The sequence below is a fragment of the Mesocricetus auratus genome, unplaced genomic scaffold (assembly GCF_017639785.1).
Source record: "Mesocricetus auratus isolate SY011 unplaced genomic scaffold, BCM_Maur_2.0 Super-Scaffold_100010, whole genome shotgun sequence".
Taxonomy (NCBI): domain Eukaryota; kingdom Metazoa; phylum Chordata; class Mammalia; order Rodentia; family Cricetidae; genus Mesocricetus; species Mesocricetus auratus.
Genome location: NW_024429194.1, coordinates 37,071,641 through 37,079,101, shown reverse-complemented (window position 1 = coordinate 37,079,101; position 7,461 = coordinate 37,071,641).

Here is a 7,461-nt window from a genome sequence, read left to right as displayed (position 1 = left end):
TAAGGCACAGTTAGCTTGTTACAGGTCATGATTTAATTGCATCAGTCTGGAGTTTATTGCCAAATTATCTTGTTAGCATTCAGAGCCTTTAGGCCACTAGAAGTCTAACTAAACAAAACATGTTGTCATAAATCTTTACTAGGAAGGGACAGACAAGGGTACTAAAACCACATAAAAATAAAGAAGGAACCAAGACATTCAACTGTTCCTTCTTAAGAAATACTCAGTCTTAGCCAGGCATAGTGGTATGCACCTGTAATCTTACCTCTCAGAAGGCTGGGAAAGATAAAGCTCCAACCTGGGCTATAGAGAGAAATATGCAGTAAGCTATCTCAAAACAAAACAAACAAACCAGGGGCTGGAGTAATAGATCAGCAGATTGGTGTAGCTGCTATTCCAGAGGACCTGGGTTTAATTCTCAGCACCCCCACCTCCCGTGTCACCTCACAACCCTCCATTAACTCAAGTTCCAGGGAATCTGATGGTCTCTTTTGGGCTTTGTGGGAACTGCAGGCACATGGTACCCATGCACACATTCCAGCAGAGCAATTCATACATGTAAAGTAAATAAAAAATAAAAAATGGGTTACTTTTTAAGAAAAGAAATGTTTGACATTGTCAAGATCCAACCCCTTTTAGTGTCTAATTAGAAGACAACCAGACTTCTGGGGGATAATAATAAAATATAACAAAAACTTACACATCTGAATTAGATAAAACAAATGAGCCGGGCAGTGGTGGTGTACACCTTTGATCCCAGCACTCAGGAGGCAGAGGCAGGTGGATCTCTGTGAGTTCGAGACCAACCTGCTTTAAAAGAGCTAGTTCCAGGACAGTCTCCAAAGCCACAGAGAAACCCCATCTCCAAAAAACAAAAAGCAAAGACAAAAACAAACAAAAAACCCCACAAATTAACAGAAGGAAGAGAGCCCAAAAGAAGGCACAAGAAACAGAAACCCTCTTATTTGCACACTCAGTAATTCCACAAAGACACTAAACTGGAAGCCATAATGTATACACAAAAGACCTCCAGGGTAAAAAGAGAGAAGAAAATATATAAATGATTAACAATAACAACAATAATCTATATTTTTAAAAGGGAAAAGGAAAATCCCAGATGAACTTCCAAAGATACTACTGAGTTTATTTTCTAGTTGCCATCACTGCTGGGCATGCAGCCTACCCTGAAGAGAAGTTTGTTTCCCCAGTGAGACTCCCTTTGAAGAAAGTACATTTTCATTTGCAAGTGGTGATCAACTGGAGATTGTTTCTGGGTTAGGGATGGGGACATGTTTTAGTCTCTCCTTTTAGCTTTAGGACCCCATATGGTGCAGACCCATAGAGGCCCTATGTATGCTGCGTCAGCCTCTTGTGAGTTCGTTAAGTGCATCAATCTTTTGACTTAGAGAGCCTTGTTTTCTTGGTGTCCTCCTTCCACTAGCTCTTACACTCTTTATGACTTTTTCTGCACGGTTCATGGAGCCCTAAGGAGAAGGATTTGATGGAGACGTCCTCTTTAGGGATGAATGTTCCAAGGTCTCTCACATTCTGTGTAATGTCTGACTGTGGGTCTCTGTATTTGTTCCTATCTGCTGCAGTAGGAAGCTTCTCTGATGATGGATGAGAGAGGCACTGATCTGTGTATGAGTATCGCAGAGTGCCATTAGGAGTTATTTTATTGCAACTTTTTTGTTTGCTTTTAGAACAGTAGTAGTTGGTTAACATCTCCAGATTATGTAGTCTCAATGTCAGGTATGGGTTAAATGTCATGGAAATGACCTTAAGTCAAATAGGATATTGGTTGCTTCTCCTACAAGTTTTGTGTCACAATGGCACTAGTATATGTTGCATGCAGGGCACCACTGTAGATCAAAAGGTTTGTGGAATGGATTGGTGTTTGCACTCCTCCTTTGGTAGTGTGCCGAATACCTTCCTATACCAAAGACAGTAGCATGTAGGGGTGAAATCTCTATGTAGGCATCAGCTCAACTTCTCCTCATACAATGAGTTGTGTAGGCATTGTTTCCACCAATGGGACCTTGCCATCAGTTTGTGAAGAGCAACCTAAAGTCTTGGGGACAGCTTGGGTTGTTTGGGTATTCCCATAGTACCCCTTTGGCCAACAACTCAGTTAGATGTAACACAATCCTTTCACTGGGAGCTTCATTTAGTGGCAAGAGATGCTCAGCTGGGGCCCTGTCTCCCCCATTATTTGACCATTTTATGTATATTTCCTTTATATATGTATGTATTCTTGGAGGATTTTACTGTATTAGGTTTCCATACTGCCCCTCAAAAGACCCTTAATTTTAGCTGTCTCTTCGATATTTCTTCCCTTATCCCCCTATTCCCTCCCCCTCTTTACTTGATTATTCCCTTCTAACCCTTCCCATCTATTAATAACTATCTACTCTATTTAATTTTCCTATGGAGATCTATTTCCCTACACCCCAGCCCCTTACTGTGTTGGATAGTGTGGTGTCAACTTGACACAAGCTAGAGTTATCTGAAAGGAGGGAACCTCAACTGAGAAAAAATTCACTGCTTCCAGTAAGTTTCAGCTGTAGGTCATTTTCTTAATTAGTGATTGATGGGAGAAATCCCAACCTTCTTGTAGCCCTGGGTTCTATAAGAAAGCAGAATGAGCCATGGGGAGCAAGTCAGTAAGCAGCACTCATCCATGGCCTTTGAATCAGTTCTTGCCTCCAGTTTTCTTTCCTGCTTTGGTTCCTGTCTTGGCTTCCTTCAATGATAAACAGTGGTATGGAAGTTTAAGCCAAATAAACCCTTTGGCTCCCCAACTGAGACACTTACTGTATACTTAACCTCTGTAGTTTTATGGATTTTAGCTTGGTTATCATCAACATAACAGTTAACATTCACATATAAGTAAATAGATACCATATTTGTCTTTCTGGATCTGGGCTACCTCACTCAATATGATTTTTCTCCTCACTCATATATGGATTTTAGACATGGATCAGGATGGATCAGACAGTGCCAGTCTGCACTTCCACTGACAGTGAGTCTGGGAAACAGGAAAGAACCTAAGAGAGATATGCATGGTACCCCAGAGAAGAGGAATGAGGCAAGATCTTCTGAACAGATTGGGAATATGGCAAGGTGTGTGTGTGTGGGGGAGTGGAAGCTGGGAAGAACAGAGGGGGATAAGAGGAAGAGAGAATAGGTCATGGGGGAATAGGAAGGTTGAGTGGGGGGTACAATAGGGGGAAGAGGGAATCATAGGTTAGAAGACAGATCTGGCACCAGTGAGACCTCTAGTGATCTTTAGATGACACCAACAGGCAAGCTAATCAATAGTGGAGAGACCACCTTGAATGCCCATTCCTGATAATGAACTTGATGTCTATAACCATGCTGGAGCCTTCATCCAGTGACTAATGGAGGCAGAGGCAAACACCCACAGTTAAACACTGAACAGGACCCATGGAACCCAGTGACAGAGAGAGAGGAGCCATGAGCAAATTGGCAAAGAATGGGCTGGCAAAACCAGCAAAGACAGCTGATCTGAACAGGGGAGAGCTCTTGGACCCCAGACTGACAGCGGGGAGGCCAGCATGGAACTGATCCAGACCCCCTGAGTGTGAGAGTCAGTGAGGAGGCTTGGGCAACCTATGGGGCCCTGGGCAGTGGATCAGTGTTTATCCCTGGAATACAAACAGACATCGTGTGTCCATAGCACAAAGAGGGATGCTTACTCAGCCTGGACTCTTAGGGGAGTGCCTGGACCCTGCCCTGAGTGAAATGACAGACTCTAGATATCCCCTAGATAGGGTGGGAGGCTGGGGGGGGATGGTGGGGGGTGCGGGAGGAGGGGAGGAAAAGGGAACTGGGATTGACATGCAAAGCAAGCTATTTAAAATTAAAATAATAAAATAAAAAAGATTATTTTTCTCTAACTCCATCCATTTACCTGCCAATTTCATGTTTAAAAAACAGCATTACTGTGCTCACTTCGGCAGCACATATACTAAAAAAACAGCATTACATTACTACATTTTGTAGAAGTTTTCTTTACCCATGCATCTCTTTGGGGATATCTAGTTGTTTCCAATTTCTGGATATTCTAAATACTGCATAAATGAACATGCTTGAGCAAGTATCTTTGTAGTAGGATGAAGCATCCTTTGGGTATATTCCCAAGAGTGATCTAGCTGGATCTTGAGGTAGATTGATTCCCATCTTTCTGAGGAACTGCCACATGGATTTCCATGGTGGTTGTACAAGTTTGCAGTCCCAGCAGCAATGGATTGATGTTCCTTTACTCCATATTCTCATCAGTATGAGTTGTCAATTGTTTTGTGGAATGCAGCCATTCTGATGGGTGTGACATGAAAGTAGATAAAGCTTTACTGGAATACAGCCAAACTGTACGTCTTTAAATTTATCCCAAACTTGTGGTCTATGTGGAAGCCAAACATATATCCATAGGTGCCAAAAGCATAGGCAACACTGGCTATTAGACAAAGTTCTGCGTGTTCTTTAAGGATTCTGGTATCAGTATGTTATAGAGAACAAAGGTCTTTCAACAAGCCAGGTGAGTTTTAGCACTGAAGACTCAGGCTGTACCACTTTATACTACCACCAACCTTTTGCATTATATCTCCTGCCATCATTTGATTTGTGTTCTGTGTGTCTAATACATTTACCTCCACATCCATGAATCACTTCGTTCCCATGGCAAGTTCCTTCCCTCTGTTTCAGGACTGAGACCACTCAGGTCCTGTTGCAAAGTAAAAATACACCACTCTTGGTTCAGAAAGCAGGGAAAATGGCATTTAAGGCAATGAAATAAAAAGTGTTTTCCTTCCGTAATCTATTTCAACTTAGCTTGGTACTTTTATTTGCCATTTAATGTTTTAAATGGGTAACATTAAATTTTTTTAATTATTAGAGCAAATGCTACCATCCATTTTATAATGTAAAATACCAGCTTTAAATGTAAATTTTAGATTGCAGAATGGCCAGAATTATGTGCAATGTACTTTATGACCCGTACAAACATGAAGGCTGCAGAGAACCAAGTCATCTGTGTGTATTTCACTTCTTAGTATGCATATACACTACTAACAGTGTAGTGGTTGAACTAGTGCGAGCTCCACCCCCCATCATTTTCAACATAATATGTGAAAGTTACATAATTAAGAAGGGGCAAAACTGAGGTCCCTGGACCTTATTTTAAGACACTAGGGTCTACTTTTCTTATTTTGAAGTATCTCTGCTTCTGGAAAACACCCTAACCTCTGAGGGCAGTCACATGTATAGAAGTTCCACACTCTGTATGTGCTTTGAGTCATGTTGAACTCCAGTGCACTGTGGGTTAGCTAGAATCCTGTGCTACTACAACATTATGAATGCTGTAAGTACACAGAGTCTGTAGTATTTTAGGATGGCTTTCTCTCAGTTACCATATGCTTCTGAGATTCACATATTCTATGCTTGTCAGAGATTTGATGCTTGTTACTCCCAAGTGGGAGTCCATTATACAGATATGCCTAATCTGCTAAGTCCATTTGAGAACTGAAGAAGAGTTGGCTTCATTCATTTGCAGTTTGGGTCTACTTTAATTATGCTATATGAACATCTGCACATGAAGCTTCCTATAGGCATGATCTCATGTTCTTAGGCAACTAGCTAGGAATGAAATGGATGAATCATGTTGTAGGTTGATGTCTAACTTTCCAATAAACTTCCAAGAGGTTTTCCAAAGGTTTTTTTGCATTTCTGCATGAGTGCCTGAGAATTAATACCTATTCCATCTCCTCATATTTTACATTTTAATTATTTTAACCCTTCTAATAGTCTAAACCATGAGACTTTAATTTATTTTTTACTAATGACTAATGACAGCCTTTTACTCGTTTCACAATACTTCCAAGTTAATAGCAGAAACTGTCTTTCTCTCTCTCCCCCTGCCTTTCCCTCTCTCTATCCCTCCCTTTCTTCCTTACTTCCTTTCTTTCTATATTTTAGACTTCTGGACCACCATTTGTCTTTGTTATTTTCTTTAAAAAATACCTTAATGCAATGTCTCAAAAGTAATCAAACAATGAGTAACAAACTCTCAGGAACTAATTACCCGTGTGTAACAAAATCACTAAAAAACCCTTATGTTTCATATATTAATATCTCCTAAATCTACCCACCCGATCATACTGGTTAATTTTATTTTATTCTGTCTTTTTTTAGTTTTGTTTTACTTTTGATTTTGTGAGGCAGGATCTAGCCCAGGCTGGTGTCAAACTTGCAATCCTTCTGCTTCAGCCTCCTGAGGGTTGGGGTTTACAGACATGCATATTAAAGCAAACCTGGAACTGTATCTCTGTTAGTCACATATATAACTCTAGTATTCAGAGACATGTCCAAAGTATGAGGGATATGCAATGTTTAGGGAATGACCAAATATTCCATTTATTTGCAAATCATTTTTTTTTGGCTAAGAAAAACTATTTCTATAAGTGAACTAATAAATGAATTCAAGTTTTACGGTCAATTTAAATATGAATATCATAAGCTATTTTAAAAACTATCAATTTGGCATTTATATCTGTTGTCAGAGGGCTGGTAGGAGCCTAGAAACATTACACTTTTTTTTCTAAAGCTGAATATCTTTTAATTAGTTGCTGGGATTCTTTGGTTGTGAATTAATACTTCTGGATAAATCAGCCATGAGAATGACCTTCAACTATGGTAGATTTCTAACCTTTAGAAGCTGTTTACTAATGTCCATCTTAGGCTGAATACTGAAAAGTCCATCATACCTATAATGGGGCTAGAACAGAATTGCATGACTCTAGTTCAATGCTACTTTAATAAAAGTGTCATAAAACTGACTGTCAAGATGGAATAAACAATCAGGGTAGCCTGTAGCAGAAAAACATTCACAGGCTGATGATTGGGAGAAAGTAAAGCAGATATAAGTCAAATTCCTGGAGCCTGCTTCTCTCTAAGGCACAATTCAAACTGTAGAAACCCTCCACGAAACTAGTTCTCCTAAGAAGCAAGAGACAAATAAGACTACCTGAGAAGCCAGGCAGAAAAATTCTCCTCCTACATTGATTCACTTTGCTTCTACAGTTAATTCGGAAACTAAAATGATTCTGAATCTTCTAGGGAATTTTTTTTAGACTAAATGCCTGCAAGAAGGACATGTTTGCAAAAATATAGTTGCTGTACAATGGTCACAGCTTTGTTTTCCAAAGAATAACAGTCACATGACTGTAGAATCTTGATGAAGAGGTGACATGTGTTCGTGACTTTCAGTTTGTTTCTCAGTTTCCCTGCCAAGGTGATTCAGCCGATTCAAGGTATGTTTATTCGTTGACACAATTCTCTCACACAGCTGGCTTTTCATGCTGCTGGCTGGGGAATACATCACATAACAGTATTACACTAAAAAAAAAAAAAACAAAAGCAAACAACCCCCTCCCCAGCAGTTTA